At 33.3% G+C, this 18382-nt stretch overlaps 1 long non-coding RNA gene across 1 annotated transcript; it reads left to right on the top strand.

Annotated features, from left to right (window-relative positions):
- Positions 1 to 205: 205 nt before the first annotated feature.
- On the top strand, positions 206 to 18290 carry LOC123545264 (uncharacterized). Its single transcript, XR_006685297.2, has 3 exons — positions 206 to 291; positions 15523 to 15693; positions 17927 to 18290. It is a non-coding gene; the product is annotated as an uncharacterized LOC123545264 (long non-coding RNA).
- Positions 18291 to 18382: the final 92 nt, after the last annotated feature.

The following is an 18382-nucleotide window of genomic DNA, read 5'->3' as shown; positions in this document are numbered from 1 at the left end:
AAATTAGTGACAAGAAAGCAATGCGCAGTCAACAGTGGTTTTCGTGATGGCCGAATGTCGTGAGACGCAAAGTCAACGGAAACCGACGGATATTTTTATACGCTTTTGAAATTTGAGAAAAAGTTTGATATTTGACCACTAGGCCTAATGGATAAATGAAGGCATAAATAAAGTATGCTGTAATGACAGTCCAACAGAACGTCTCCCAGATCCGGTACCTGCGAAGGCCATGAAATACTACATAGTTTGTTTCTCAGCAGCTGTATCATGGTCCAAGATCCAGCTATTCAGGTTTGTTCATCTGCTAGTTTTAAACTATCACAAAAGCCGGTAATATGGCTCAAATGACGTCGCCATTGAAAACACATGTAAAATAGGTTTTTGTAGCAAATTTGTTGAATAAAAACAGTTTCAGGGAGTAGTCCAACTAATATGGTGCAATCCTAGGAAATATTGAAATAAACTTCATATGGCCAATAATCCCCACTCGCGACAAACACTCGAAAGACCAAAATAGTTGGAAGCAATTTCCGATGAAATTTTCATCGCTGCCGACGCTTTACAATTTCTATAGGTATAAATGTCGATTATTCACGAATTGGCCTTAAATTCAAATAAAACTCACATGTATCGAAAGGAGATTGATTTATGTTAAAATTATAAAATAATATCTGAAAATTTCAAATTAAGATTTTCTGGTGATTTAAATCTATGTACACAATTGAAGTTTACCGTGTGTACTCGCCCATATGCACAAGCAATAAAACCAATAACTGTGTACATTGATTTATCTTCCATTATTTTGGTCCTTCCAAGTTTTGACGTTCAGATTGCCTGTCAAATATAAAAACAAGCAAATTATTTTGACTAGTTTAGGGAGGTGCAAAACAGTGAAGTAAAATATGAGGAACAATCTTAATAAGTTAATACTGCAAAAATATGCGAAATAATGTTAACATGCTAAATTTATCCAACGAACTTGTCCATCTTTCAATTTGGACAGTACCATTAATTGTTAATTAAAAGGGGTACTTACAAAAAAGATACTGAATGGCGAACAGTGCAGATCGTAATCAGACTGCATGGATGTGCAGTCTGATCATGATCTACACTGGTGGCAAAGGCAAAACCAGTCATGTCCAGCATGGCAAGGGTTAAGATGTTATTGTCAAGTTGTGTTATTGTGTAATTATAGACACCATAATGACCATGTTGCATTATTTTTGACTGACTATTCAATCCTGTACTACTGATCCTTCAATAATTACTAAAAAACACCTCAAAATACACATATTGTGCGTGTACATGCCAGTAGCTAAAAACTGTTTTATTCGACTTATGTTACACATTGCACGCGGCTATGTCCTTATGTGCCTTATTACTGGTAGTTTAAACAGAGAGCACGAAGGGTTGAGTTGTTATAGACATGAAAACAAGTAATGTTCAATATCATACTTGCTTGAGAAACAATATGGTAGATCAAGTGTTGTTTGCTTTTATGATGAATTCATATTTTTGTGAAAAGTAGGCGTTTTAATACATAAAATTTAGCAAATCAAAATTTAAACTGTACCATATTACCTGCCGCAGGGTTATTTAGTATATTGTAGCAGAATTAATTTTATCATAAATGTCTTTACATCCATTTAACCTAACGTTCAGATTTATTAATAAACATATGGCATATCTAATTGTTATATTTTATTTGGCATCATTCTCAAATACTGTATGCACCTGAATCAGGTATCATGTTCATATGTTCATCAATATGAAGTTACTAGAGATCAGGACTCTTGTTCACAAATCATTCTCCAAAAGATGATTAAATATAATGGCTGTTGTTCAAAACTTTTGTTAAATCTAACCAAAGACATTGTGTCTCAGAAATCATTCGTCCTCCATCTCTGATAATTCATGTGGGGAAGTTGGCAGTTACTTGCGGAGAACAGGTTTTTACTAGTACAGAATCCAGGAACACTGGTTAGGTTACTGAAAAACAAATCGTTAATGGTCAGTAAATTTTTATCTAACAAATTGTTAATTTTTAAGTTGTTGAAAAAATTGTTGAAATTTTCATTAGCTAAAACTTTATCGAGGACATCAAATCCCATAATACACCATTTTTTTACACTTTATCTTAAAGCATTGAAAAAAATGCTTCTTTACCAGAAATTGTATCTCAATACCTGTTGTGTAGCATGTCATATGTTGTCCATATTCCTTTTTTCTGGCTGCATGCATACAATTTGTATGCAGTACCTCTTTCTTCACTAGCAATGTCACTTGCATTTGTAGACTTTACTGACGACAGCACATTTAGTTGATTGTTGTTTCAGTGCAAAATACAAATCAACAAGTCAACACCATGTAAAGTGCCAGTTTTCATTCCAATTCATGTTTTTGTCACAAGTTTTCGATACCTTCTATTTTGTTTTTTCCATAGTTTATCTACGCCATATACCCAATATTTCCTAGTTATTTGTAATACATCCACATTTAGATATAATTCTGTAACTTGAGTTATATCAAAGATATAATCCAAGCACTCTGTTATTCTTCCATTTTTTTATGAACTGTCAAAGGAAGTACTCTCTTGATTAACTCCCTTTGATTGCTGAGGCCCAAAAGGTGGGGTTTTGTCGTTGTTTTCTTTAATACAGTCAATTTGATTTGTGTTGTGTGGAACCTGTTATCACTGACCATTTGTACAAGTATAGGAATATAAAAACAATTATTTCAAGATTGACACAGATTTGCTTTTAAAATTAAATCATAAATGTAACGCACCAGTCTATATTCCTAAATATATAATTATCTGTCTCATGAAATGGTTCGGAATGTTGAAATGATAAAATTTCACTGCGAAAAAAGGGTCAATATACGGGAGTGTACGGTCCCGTATATTTCGAAAATACGGGAGTATACGGGATGTATATTACAAATATACGGACCTAATATACGATCCCGTATTCGGAACATCTAGTATACGGGAAGTCCGTATATTTGTCATGCATGTACGGGATCCCGTATACGCCGAATATACATAAATGTATATTTCCCGTATATATGCAATATACGAACTTTAAAAAAAATCCCTAGAAATGGTGTTTATTCGTGTGCTGCTTTAACATAAGTTTCATTTTCATGTATTCGAAGGGTCTTGAGACTTTTTTCCCGTATACTTTCCGTATTTTAGAATAAACGGAACACGTATACGAGCCTGTATATTCCGAATATACGTAGTATACGGATCCCGTATTTTTGTCATATACGGACTGTAATTGCATCTAATATACGGGGCATATACGGACTTGTATTTTCTAATATACGGGCTTCGGATTTTTTCCGTATACGCATGATATACTAAGTATACGGATCCCGTATTTTTGTCATATACGGACTGTGATTGCATCTAATATACGGGGCATATACGGACTTGTATTTTCTAATATAACGGGCTTCGGAATTTTTTCCGTATACGCATGATATACGTAGTATACGGATCCCGTATTTTTGTCATATACGGACTGTGATTGCATCTAATATACGGGGCATATACGGACTTGTATTTTCTAATATACGGCCTTCGGATTTTTTCCGTTTACGCATGATATACTAAGTATACGGATCCCGTACTTTTGTCATATACGGGGCATATACGAAACTGTACTTTTTGATATACGGGCTACGGACTATCCCGTATATGCATGGTAATACGCAATATACGGATCCCGTACTTGTGTCATATACGGGGGAAAATACGAAACTGTATTTTTTACTATATGGGCTACGGACTAGTCCCGTATATGCATGGTATACGCAATAAACGGATCCCATACTTGTGTCATATACGGAATGTATTTGCATCTGATATACGGGGATATACGAACCTGTAGTTTTTGATATACGGGCCAGGTTTTTCCCCGTTTATGCATGATATGCAGAGTATACAGATTCCACATTTGTGTCACATTTAGACTGAATTTGGTTTTCGTATTCGGGGAATTCACGGACCAGTATTTCTAAAAGATACATTTACCAGACTTTTCCCGTATATGCATGTGTAGTATACAAATCCCGTATTTTTCTTTTATGTGAACTGATTTTGTATATGGGCACACACTGAAAGATGACAATATGAATGTCGGTGATACCTACAGCAGAATACGGTATGTTAGAAAAAAGCAAGACAAAGACAGGATATGAGAAAAAAATCATATTGTTATTAATTGGAGACATGTCAGATTAAACTAACATTTTATTCAACTTAAATACATTTTAAATCAGTTTTTCAAACGGTTTTGAATCATTTTCATTTCTTGTCCAAATGAAATAAGCAGAATTAAAATGTGAGTAATCAATAACATCAAGCATTTCTTAATATTATTATGTTCATTTCTAATTGAAAAGCTAGCAATTCGCACATTTAATTCTGCGCGGTTGACTCAACAAATCATTTGAGTATCACTTCTTTTACTATTGTCTGTACATGTTTTCGTTATTCCCATGAATGCTGATTACCGCTATAGGCTTTTCGATTTGCCGTCTTCTAAAAAGAGCAGTACATCCCTCCTAATGTCCGAAGGTGTACTTTAAAAAGACGCATGTTGGTTCTGGACTGGAACACGATATGTAAGCAGGTTACAAATGATGAACCACATGAAATATTCAGTTTCCTGATCTCAATAAGTAAAGCTTTTATTTGTTGTTACGAATGTCACTGAGAACGAACGCTCATCCGGGCTGTCTGTCTGCATCTGTTGATCAAACTAGTAGAAACTTCAAACTAAAGTATATTCTCTATCGTGAAAATAAATAGTCGTGTCCCGTTTTCTGATTCCAGTAAACAACTCTTGTGTCAACCTGGAATAAAAAAAAAATGCACGCATTAAAAGTTATAAAAAATGGACTCTTGCAATTCATAGATACTGATAATTATATCTATTAAATGATGTGAAAATTATGACGAATAAAATGACATGTGGGATGACGACATCATTAAGTGTCAGAACGCCCATACTCATTTCGTCGCGAAAAGAAATTAGATATCATTAAACGTGCCTGTTGATATTTAATATAAGTTATCTATGTAGTGTTTTATTTGCATTTTATGGTTAAATTACGTTAAAAACTATCTCCCAAATTATATTTAATATAAAATGCATGGTGTTCATAGTGCCGTCACACGTTGTCCGGTCAATCCTCACCTCATTTTGATGGATTGTCTTCAAACTGACATACAGTAATAACATAAATACGGGAGAGACTTTTTTCAAGAGAGATTTTACCTGTCACAAAACTTCAAAAGCACATAAAATGCGGTAATGGGATCTAAATAACACTTCCCCATTTTATTCCTACCAAAATGTCAAAACTACAGCCACGGTATAATTTAAACCAACGCTAGTGTTAACGTAAACTATGCTAAATTAGTGTTCCTTAACCTGTCCGCCATTACGCAATCCTCCGTGTTAGAACTTATTCAAAATGCACAATAAATCTTTTGTACAGTTTGGATAAAATGTATCAGAGTGACATAACAGCATTCTCGCATACCAGAGGTCTACCGTGGTTCCCCGGGATTTTGACGAACATCTGACTGATGAGAATGCATAACAGTCGCGTTGTTAAGCTTTTTTTTAATTTAATTTAATATTTCAAACATCTCTTTAAACTTTGTGACTGAACAAGTTCTGAACGATATATTTGCCTCTAAACGTTTTAATATTTGGTTAAACAATCTGAAGAGTTACCAGAATTTCCAGTCTCGTGGTCAGTATAATATTCTTAGACAAGTACAATATTCATCATAAACGTCTCATCTCTTTATCATGGTCAAATAAATATAATGCATCTGTAAATCTGGATTTAAAATTAACCAAATCTCATAGATTAACCTAACTAAAATATAATAAATAATATCAGGGTATCAATATAATTTACATTATTTCATATTAGAGTTGCTGAATATTCGAAAATAATTATGTAACAGTGTATACATGTCTAATCTGTGGTAAAATGAAAGAAATGGTACTAGTTTGATTGAATGTTTGAAGATCGAATTAACAGACATACTCGATTTCATTCCTAAAAAAAAATGACCACTTTGTTTTCAGAATGATTTGTTTTGCACGAGCGCATGTCTATTCGTGCACGTGAACAGGCCTGGCTAGAGTAACAGAAAAACGGTAGACATGCAAAGATAGACCTTCCCGCGAAATCTTTATTGTTCTCACAGTTTTGTTTCGAAATATATAGACCCCAGGCAAACAGGCTTTAATATTCCTTAATCAATATTCCTTAAATGCACAGGATATGCTTGACGATAAAATTCTACAAATAACATCTACGGAGTAAAATATTGAAAGGAGGTTCGATTAAAAAGCACAATTATCAGTTCATCAACGATACCTTTTAAACTGAAGTTGTCACATTATGAAACTTAAAATAGGAATCATTTTGTTTCTATAAATTATTAAAAAAAGTCATATATAGAAAAAAAGATGGTCGCGCCGGGAAACGAACACTGACCGCAGCGGCAATAAAGAAGTTTTCCACTGTCGTTACCAATTATAACGCAAGGGAGGGTTAAGTGTTTAATGCGCGTTAAATATACAATTTTTATCGTAAAATTTAGTTAAAACATCTAATTCGCATGTGTTTCCGCAACATTATAGTCTGTCAGTATACGTAGCATAATTATACACCATTAATATCCATATATCTAAAAAAATATAATGCCTTGCCATGAGAAAACCAACATAGTTGGTTTGCGACTAGCATGGATCGGGACCAGCCTGCGCATCCGTGCAGTCTGGTCAGGATCCATGCTGTTCGCTTTCAAAGCCTATTGGAATTAGAAAAACTGTTAGCGAACAGCATGGATCCTGAGCAGACTGCGCGGATGCGCAGGTTGGTCTCGATCCATGCTGGTCGAAAACTAAGACTATGTTGGTTTTCTCATGGCACGGCTCAATTATATTTTTTTTTCTGTTCTTGTCGGACGATCTGGGGGCCAGTGCCTTTTTTTAGTATTCGTTTAAACATTGCGTTATTTCTTAAAGTTATTTTAACCCCAAGATTGCATACAGTTACACTAAAAAGAAGATAATTTAATTGTGTCAAATGTTTAATCACCCTTTAAATTTCATTGTGTATTACAATATTGCCTGGGGATAAGAAATATCCGGTCAGTGTTGTTTCAAGTAGGGTCATAAAAATATGTTAACCTACTTACTACAAGCGATAGGTACTTTAAATTTTATGGGTTTACGCCCTGCTGAAAAAAAAGACGTTTGTGGTCATATTTGAAGATTTACAGCTGTAAAATGGAGTAAAACAGAGAACTGAAAAAATACCAGTCAATCGGAAATATCGTCAACTTTAATTTGTTAAGATGTCACAATGGTCCGTTGAAAATCGATTTAAAATAACAGACTAAGCTGAGCAATTACTTATTGTTTGTACATGTATGGTCCTGAAAGTAAATGTTTGTTTTAGATGTATAATATGTAACGATTTTAAATATGTTAGATACCATATTCATATTACTAAATATTACTTTTATTTGACAATAAATAAAGTATTATATACATATTCGACTTGTTCCGCATTTCACTTTAATATTAATTTAAACTTCATTCAAGTACATGTACATCGTTAGTAAACCGTTTGCCTGTAAATGCATCAGATAAAAAATTATAATGACCAAAGCTATTAGTTATCGATTCACCCCACCCCCACCCCCGTGTTACAACAACAACACTTTGTACGGAAATCGACAAATTGGATTATTTGTTCTCCCGCTTTATCGGTTTTAAAGATGTTACTAAAAATTGGTAATGCAAAAGATCTATAGTATGTATGTATTTTAGGTCACTATAAAATTCTTATAACTTTCAGATTAATAATCAAATTCTACATAATATAAATTTTTATTATTACCAACCTTTTTATATATAAGACTTTGAAAAAAAAAATACGCATCACAACCGCTTACATAGACTTACAAAGTCTGTAGAGATAAAATAATCTGTAATAGTATTAATTTCTTCATACTGACACTGATATTTTCGCAGAGAAAAACATTTTCTCTCTAGATAGAGGCAAGAGATGTTGTAATTTTTTGCAAAAGTGTCATCTAGAAAAAAGCGTTATTTTATCAGATTACCGGTACCCATTTTCTAAAAATAAAAGATTGTAATTATTAACTTTATTAATGCTTTTCCGAGATTCCAGTTTTAATCGAATGAATGAACGTGCGTGCCGCCTTATTCATTCTTAAAGCTAGCCTCGGCTACCTAGCTTCTACGAAATAAAACTTCTATCTGGAGTTGTTTTTGTCCTTTCAACTTTAATCTCGTTTAACCCCAATGGTATTCATCAAATGATTTTTGCACGATATTTCTTTTTTTTATTTCAAACACTTGCAACATCAACATTTGGTGACTGACATCCTTGTAGACTATCGGATGAAAGAATGAATGAAATAATAGTTTAAATATTAGTTGTGAAGAAATGACAATCGAAATGAATGAATGAATGAACTATTTAAACGGCTATTCCTGAATTTCTTTTTTATATTAAGATTACAAATTAACACTGACCTTTTTGACTGCTTCTGAATTTGTGTTAAAGCAATAAAAAGCAACCCATGTTTCCGAATAAATTGAAATATAACTCCATGGTCTGGTTTTGTCACCAAAAAAATCAGTCGTATTATTAAAAATTAAAACATATATAAATCAAATAATACTTACTGTGACTTCCTTTCCCTCTGAAATATGCAATGTACAGATTATCGCGTGCGGTCACTTGAGCAGATGTTAATCGCTTCGAGTAATGAACGCGCGAAGCGTGACGAAGCGTGTTCCCAACTGATTGGATACCTAATATCTATGCATTAAAGATCCCAATTAATTTGCGCTATTTGTGTTAATTGGCATTCATCGAGTTTTCTGATATTGTCAATTTGCGGTAGAAAAAATGTTAGAAAATTGTCAGACTGGACTAACCAGGCTTAGGGTAACATGGGCTATCTATCTGATTTAGTTAATATATGCGTACAATTATTATCAATTAAATGTTGCAGTAAAACATGTTCGGCAGAAATTATATGTAACATGTTATATTTCGTGGAGATGGTGTAAATCAGTGTAAATGCTTATATCATTTGATTTAATGAAAAGACACCATTATCTTGCCATATTTTCGAGCGTTTTCGTTAATTTTAAGCAATATTGTATTTTTTATACAGTCAATCAGTGTCACGGCCATCCACGTTACCACGGTTATCATTGCTTTAAAGTAAAGTAATGTGATGTTATCGCTACCTTTTTATCTTTATAAATTTTATTTATTCTCTTAAAGTATTTATTTTTTTAGTACGATATGTGACTGGTAATGTGTCTTTTTTTGTCTAGAATATTATTAAATAATTGACTTTTTTACAACGGGTGAATATGATAACTTTTAATAAATGGACCATAAATATCACGTGCGTTTGACAAATAAGTGGAAAGTTCGCAAATAAATTTAGAGGGAAAGGTATGGCCAAAACTCGAACCCACTACCCTGATATTGGCAGCTGAACGCTTTTTGCCCGCCCAGCTACCTGCACATGCGATAGTATAATATCAACTATGAATTATATATGTAATATTTGTACCGCTATTTATGTTTGGACATTGAAAATGAATTTATGGAAATATACGAAATATTCACATGTGCTAGGTCAATACTAAAGGACCCTACATCCACGAGAAATAAAATAGTCTGCCACAGTGTATACTACAGTGGAATAGAGGGGACATAGGAAACATTTTATTTATCACGTGCACACGTGTTAGCACCACATTCGCACATGTTAGATACCACGTGCGAATGTGTTGATTAACACGTGCGCACGTAATAACTATCTTAGCTAATACGTTCGCATGTGATAGCTATCACGTTCGCAGTTGTTAGTTGACACGTGCGAACGTGAAATATTACCAACGAAACTAATCGAGATATCAGCCTTTTTTCAAAAACAAGGAACACTTACTTCGTAAATTACAGCTAACTATAAATAATACTTCCTTATGAAAGACATCCATTTAGAAAAATTGCAGATTTTTCATGCTTTTTCATTGATCAGCTAACACGTGCGCACGTGTTAGTTATCACATGGGCACATGGTAGTATAACGTGCTGTCACTTGCGCACGTGATAGTTATCACCCGCGCACATGTGAATTACCACATACGCACGTGGTAGCTAACACGTGCGCACAGAAAAAATAGAATATTTCCTATGTCCTCGCTATGCCACCGTACTATACATAGAACAACAGCAGAATTACTTCGAAACAAAAGTCAACGGATATGAAAATATTTTTCGCTTAATGATTTATAATTAAGTAACAGTTGAAAGTGAACATTGAACAAAAAGGTATAAAATACATATTTTATAGCTCTTTGAATTATATTAAACTGAATGACTTCGGTAGATTATGTGCTTTCTTTATTACAAACATGCTATGTTATCTACATGTTGGTTTAAAGATTCGACCCACCTGGAGTGGGTTTCCGTGGTCGAGTGGTTTAGATCGATGACTTCAGACCAGTTGCCCATCACCGATGCGGGTTCAAGCCTCACTCAGAGTGTTAAAATTCTCCATGTGAGGAAGACATTAAGCAGGTGCTCGCTCGTCACGATGAAATAATGCACGTTAGGGCACCTGGGGTATTCCTCCACCAAGAAAACAGGAAAGTCGCTAAAGGACCAATAAGTGTGTCAGCGCAACGTTAATCCCAACAAAAAACACAAAAAAAACGACCTACTCGGTCGGTAGCAGACGATACTGTATTAAATCGAACGAAAGGCGTTTGTTCGAATCTTTGGACGCAGACACATTATATCGATTATTTTTCGTTTGTAAAAATATTAGAATTGATTTCATAAGTAAAGTATAAATACATGTCTTATATACTTTTTCAGTACAAAATATAAATAGATTAGTTCCACCTTTTTCTATAAATATTTGCATTGTATGCACAAGCGTTGGAAATGTGCAGAAAAAAGAGTTAATTTATGCTTGCATTAGTTTTTTACAATGGCGATGATCCACGGACGTATTTATCACTACAAATAAATAGGGATGAATTGATTAATCTTTTCTTTTCTCAATCGGCTATTTAGATTAAATGTTAAAATAAATCGGGAACGCGCTAGATGAAATGATGGATTCATTCATGTTTGATTTTAAATTTATACCTGTTTTGGTCCGTGAATGCTTTTTTCAGTTCATGTCATATTAGTATTAAACATTTCTTTCTTTCAATATTGGCATTCATTCTACATACACGTACAAGTTCGAAAACATGCAAAACGTTTGACCTTTGAAATGGCCGGAGAATATAATTTTCACTACACATATTGATTGCATACCGTATTTTTGAAATATATAAATTATTTAAACCCCGTATTTCCGGCATATACGGGAAATATACGGAGTTGTATACGAAGAATATACGGGAAATTTAAAACCTGTATTTTCGAAATATACAAACTATACATACCCCGTATATCCAGAATATACGGGAAATATACGGAGTTGTATACAAAGAATATACGGGAAATATAAGTCCCGTATTTTCAAAATATACAAATTATTTAAATCCCGTATTTCTAGCATATACGGAAAATATACGGAGTTGTATACCAAGCATATACGGGACATATACGCCCCGTATTTTCGAAATATACAAATTATTTAAATCCTGTATTTCTGGCATATACGGGAAATATACGGAGTTGTATACGAAGAATATACGGGAAATTTAATCCCCGTATTTTCGAAATATACATACTATACATATCCCGTATATCCAGAATATACGGGAAATATACGGGGTTGTATATGAAACATATACGGGAAATATACGTCCCGTATTCTCGTAATATACGGATTTATGTATTCCCGTACACCAGACATATACGGGAATATACGGTGTTGTATACGATCAGAATAACCCTTTTTAGAATTTCCCGTATTTCAATAATATACGGGGTATCGTATACTAAGAATTCCGTATTTCATAGTATACGGAAATCCGTATTTTATTAGTATACGGACTTTTAAATATACAAGCCCCGTACACGCCCGTATTTTAGTTTTCCCGTATTTCTTCCCGTATACGGGTAATATACGGGATCCCGTACACTCCCGTATATTAACTCTTTTTTCGCAGTGTTTAAGACTGTTACGGAAGGACTTTTATTGAAATCAGACTGATAAATATACAGCTCTAAAAATCAATTTAAATATCGGCCATAATAACAAAAACATGTAAAATAAATAAAACATGCATTGTAGATAGGTCCCTGGGATGTACATGTGAAACTTTGGATTATATCTTAATGATGAAACACAGTATTTCATCAGTTAGCATAATCTAAAGTTTAACATTTCACAAAACTTCAGCTACCTGAAAAATTCAATTTAACTGCCTCAATGTCTGTTGGAAACTTCAGTTGCTATTAAATGCAGTAAAACTGCATGTTTTCATTGACTGTCACTTAGCATTTTGATGTATTTAAGTATCTCAGATAAAGGTACTTAGGCGTAAAAAAAATCGTTTGTTTCCGGTATTCCAACCTACCCAAAATTGTTGGCCCGACCCTAAATGTTTGGAGAATATTTTTTTCATCTTTTTAACAAAAAGTTCTGAAACTGCACTTTCTATGCATTATACAATCATGGTCTTTGAAACATGTTAAAAATCAACTTACTAATGCTGTAAAGGAATAAACTTCTTATTTGTATTCATTTCTTGACACAAAAATAATTTCCTGTAAGTCTCACATAACAAAAACATTAAAATAAATTTTAAAAAATCAGACCTACCTACCCTAATTTTGGAGCATGTTACCGGAAAGAAAGTAGTTTCGTTTAGGCTTTAAGGTTAAATTTTACAAAATTTGTCTATTTACAATGAGAGAATTATTTTTCATCTCATTCCTTCTCAGAAAATCATTAATAACTGACTTTTAAAAGTTTACTCCTAGCTGTGTAATTAACACATCACCGGGTATTATATCCAACAGAGTATACTAGATCTATACAAAATACTGAATTCCTCAAATTAGCTATTTATATTACAATAAAGTTGATGAGAGGTTGTAATTATTGAAGGTAAAATTCTGAGGGTCAAAGGGTGTGTTTAATGATAAAAGTTTATGTATGAGCACAATCCAAACAGTACATGGTCATTTTACTTATAAATTATTTTTTAAATGTTTTAAAAAGTCTCAATCATTGACGAAACACATATTTTACATTTTATTTGAAAAAAACTCCAGAAATTACTTTGAAAAGCAGCATTAAATGTGTCAAGAATCTTACTATGAAAAACAAATACTGGAAGTATCAAAAACATTTGTGCAGAAACCATATAAAGACCATTAATCTATTATAAGACAAAAGTAATTTTGTGCAAAAAGTGGAGAAGGGCTGTTAACCCATTTTTGTACAACGCAATTCAGCGACAGATTCTGTTAAGTACGTTTTTTCTAAATAACTCTTTTTTTTCCACACAGTATTTAATAAATGTCAATTAAAAAATTATAAACAAACACTATTCAGTGTACACAAAAAAATTAATAAAATGACTAAGAAATTTCAACCAAAAAATCAGTTTTTTGCTTCTCCTGAAAAGTTTGAAAATTAGAGTTAACCCGTTACTGCACCAAAGTGACGGTATGTCAAGTATATGCTAGTGTGGAGGGGAGTGGGTGGGGTGGGAAATAACTGACTGGTCAATTTTTTCTCCCCACACAACAGGTCAAGTACTGTCTAGGGGGAAAGAACTGACTGATCAATTCTTCCTCCACCTAACAGAGCAAGTACTGGTTAGCGGGGAGGGGTGGGGGGGGGGGGTGGGGACTGACCAGTCAATTTCCTCCCCCTACTGGCTTGGGGGAAAGAACTGACCAGTCAATTTCTTCCCCCAGCGGACAGGTCAAGTAAAAGTACTGGCTAGACGGAAAGAAATGATTGGTCAATTTGTTCCCTCACCTGACAGGTCAAATACTGGCTAGGGGGGAAAGAACTGACCAGTCAATTTCAAACTTGGCTTCACTAATCCAGACCTTATTTGCTCTACCCCTTAAAAAGTTATCAAACTTTTTCATTATTAAAGGGAGGTAATTTGTACAACATACTGAAAATCTTGCAGATTAAAGGCTTTGTTTTATGTGATTGTTTTATTGTTAAATGGTGGTCTAAAGTTCCATTTGTTTATACTATAAATCAAATTGTTCTCTGGTATTTGTACTGCAGAACCTGATTGTAAATAATAATAATATTATAATGTAACATAGCTCCTCTGCTAAGGCCTTAAACGCCTTAAAAAACCTTTGTTTCCGGTAACATGCTAAAATATTAGGGTAGGTAGGTGGGTCGGAAAAATAAACTTTGACATTGACATTGTCCTAGTAATCTACTTTTACATTTTTTTAGGGTACAGGCTTCAAATTTTGACCACATAGTTTTGTGTTCTAGAATAAACTTTGACCTTGATTTTGACGTAGTGACCTACTTTCACATTTATCAAGCAACAGTCTTCGAATTTGGACCACAAGCGTACTTTTGTGTACCGAATAGAAATTTGCTCTTGAGATTGACCTCGTGACCTACCGTCACATTTCTCAAGCTGCAGGCTTTAAATTTGAACCACATGCATAGTTTTGTGTTCTGAATTGAAATTCGACCTTACATATTTTTAAGTAATGGTTATTGTGTGATCCTCTACCAAGATTGTTAAAATTATTCCAATTTGTCAAAAACCTTGGCTGCCATGTGACGTGGTCACTTTTCTTCTCTGAATCGATAATAGCTAAAGCCTTGATATTTGGTTTGTGATATCAGATTTGTAATGTCTACCATAATTGTTTAAATTTGGACCAGGTTCAAAAGTGTGTGTGACATTAATATAATATAGGCTAACATAGAAGAAACCCAAGTCTGTACTTACACAAACACACTTGAAGCCCTCAGTACAGGGGTGAATGCTTTAGGGAGGATGACCCGCTTGTTAATTTTACATCATGACTTTAAAAAAGACAACTATTTCATAGTTATCATGATTTAAATAAAAACTTTAGGTAAATGTTTAAAATATTACTTATACAAAGCTTATTGGCACTATATTTTTAATACTCCTAAATGTTGGTATTTAACTGCAGTTGGTTTCAGTTTTTATTACCTCCCTTTATAAATACAGCACATGAATCAATCATTCTTCTTATTAAATACATGTTTTTAAATAATATGAACAGATTATGCAAAAGAAATATAGGTGCATAGCGGAAACATTCTTTTTCTTCTGCTAATACTGTGCATACCTGGGTTAGTAAGATATATACAGGAGATGGTGGGCCACGTTTTGGGTTATCATGACTCTTGATATGTTTTAGTTTACGCTTTTTAAGATCATTGTAAAATGTGTAAAGTAAATCAAACCATGTAATGTGTTTCAGGATATCTAGCTGAAGAAGTTCACAAGAAGAAAGGTTCCTAATACCATTTGGCTGTGTGGGAAACACAGCAAAATTGACACTGTTAGTCTGTTTTCTGAAGATGTATGTTTTGGTTGAATTGCACAGAAAGACCACCATTTCGCTGAAATTCTGCAGTTGGTCAGTGAAAAGGTAAAATCATAAACATCATTATAACATGGTTTCTTAAATCAGCTTCAGTTGGTGCTGTTGATCAGTGTAGTTAGTTAAAGAACAAAATTTTATCTTCTAAAATACAAAAAAATCATTATAAAAATATATAATTCTGTTTATCTTCTTCATACCTCTGGCAATATATGTGACAATTGACTGGTAAGCCTTACAGTAAATGTGTAATGTATTTCAAACAAACCATGAAACTAAATGAGATATATATTATTTCTTAAATAGAATTTTTTATCCCCCTCTGATGAAATCGGGAGAGGGGTATTGGAATGGCGTTGTCTATCCGTCCATCTGCAGCCATTTCTCAGTAACTAGCAGGTAGAATTTCATAAAGCTTGACATAAACATGAAACAACTTACTGCGATGATGCCCGTCAAGTTTTTTTTGGATGTGGTCAATTTCCATTAGAGATATTGCCCTTGATTTAATGAAATATCCACGTCTGCAGCCATCTCTCAGTAACAAGCAGGTAACAACTTGGTATGGAAATTGGCCCTGACTAGGTCAAAAGGGACTGTTACAAGAAAATGTTTATCCTGATGATATTTAATGTGTATGCCTATGTCAGGGTTCCCACGGTCAGGGAAAAAAGTAATTTTTCAAGGTCAGGGAAAAGTCAGGGAAGTTTGAAATTGGTCAGAGAAATTTGGAAATTTAGCAAAAGTCAGGGAAAAGTCAGGAAAATTTGGAACCAGAAGTAAAAAGCAGGAGAAAAAAGTGAAAAAGTAAAAAGAGTGAAAATAAAAGGCATAGGCAGTTTCACTTTTTTTGGGCTAAACAAAATTATTTTTAACTTTTAACAGAATTAAGACTGTTTGAATGCTATGAACTGTCTAGTCCTGCATAGCTGCAAATCTATTTCATCATTTTACCATATATGCCATAATAAAGCTTTTCTGTTATTTTTGTTTGTATGGAAAAGTTATCTTTAGAAGAAAACTTATTACATACCATTCTTACATGTTTAACATTTTCTTTACTCAAATTACTGCTTACAGATTGTAATGTGCAAAACATTGCTATTTTGATTTATTATATATTTGAATAGACCTTATAGTCTTCTGGTCAACTCTTCTTAGTAAAGATCACAACTAGTTTTCAAGAGCAAAAGTGTTTATGGAAGTTTAGTGTTAAATAAGTTTGAATAGTTATGAGTGGTGGATTTTGTTAAAAGTAAAAGACTATTTTAACAGAATCCTTTGCAGCATCTTAATTTTACCGTGTAATATTTTAGAATTCAGCTAACATAGAAAGACTGAAAGATTAATATTTAGAGATGTAGAAAAGATGCAAACAAAATGCATACCTAGGGTGGATATTAGGACTTATTTGGCATCATAGAAAAACAATTAAAAATGGAAAGTTGAACAAAAATGAAATCAAAACACTAATTCCATTGTACATATAAAGTGTGTAAGTAAAGTTTGCTACAGCTGGAAAAGTAAATCAGCATGATAAAAATGTGTAAAGTAAGATTTGTTTAGTCATTTAATACTGATATGTTGAGGACTTTCAGCTGAATACTATTTATTGTATTGAATTTTCAACTTTAAAAAATAAACAGGCATTTCTGCTTTTAATGAATCTATGTCAAAATCTTTAATCATTATTTGTAGAATGCAAACTCGAAAACTGTAATGTAAAAAGAAGCAAACAACTTCTAAATATATTGCAACATACACATGCTATTAAGTCTACAAGTAGACTACCCCTATTAATTATGTGAAAAATTCCATTTCCTACAAAAAATATATATGAATAAAGGCAAATTTTCATAGAATGTTGACATTTGTCTGAACAGACACAGTAGAAAAATCCAAAACTTGATTATGGGTAGTCTTTTAGTGAATAGTATGTACCTTTCATGATGTCTGTTACATCACACTAAAATAATATAATGATCTGTTAAACTGGAACAAACTATCTTTACACCCTTCAGATGATAAGGTAGTGGTGAGAGGCAGGCGCTTTTCTCAAAAGCAGCTCTGGTTGAGTTCTAAGAACTCATTTATGAAGTCATAACTATTGAAAGTAGTATTGCAATATTTCACCAAGAACACATCACTTAACATCAATTACATAACAAATACTTAATACAATGAACATTTATTGTTGATTTTCATTCCTGTTCAACCTCTGCATGCAGTCCAGTATTCAAGGAAATGTCAGATAACATTGAAGTTTATTGTCTGTTTACAGATATCAGCTCATTCAGAACAATTCATTATTGTTAGAAATCTACAAGAACAACCCATTCAGAGTACAGCTGGAACAAGAGAAGTAATCAGACTACGAATTTGGAATTTATAGAGAACTTGAAAATGAGAACGGAAACTACAAATTATAATTTGAAGGGTCAGAAGCTAATAATAATTTAAATGGAACACTGGATGAAGAGAACTCCCCCCCCCCCATCCCTCTCAGTATTGCCATCAGATGTGATTTTGACATTTAAGAGATAGAAAGTTATGAAAAGAAATAGAAGTTGTTGAAAAGAATAAAGCTTCAGCATTTCCTCAGTGGGCTGTTTCAAAATAAATGGCAAATGAAGTGAAAAGAAAAAAAATAGTTAAAAATTAAAGTTCATAAAATGTCCAAATTGGCAGTTCCTTATTTTTGTACAGTCATTACAGTCTTTAAAATCAATCGAGTGCT

This window comes from Mercenaria mercenaria, chromosome 1, assembly GCF_021730395.1.
Source record: "Mercenaria mercenaria strain notata chromosome 1, MADL_Memer_1, whole genome shotgun sequence".
NCBI classification, from domain to species: Eukaryota; Metazoa; Mollusca; class Bivalvia; order Venerida; family Veneridae; genus Mercenaria; species Mercenaria mercenaria.
The sequence above is the reverse complement of the archived record's forward strand: the minus strand, read 5'-3'. Positions and strand labels throughout refer to the sequence as shown.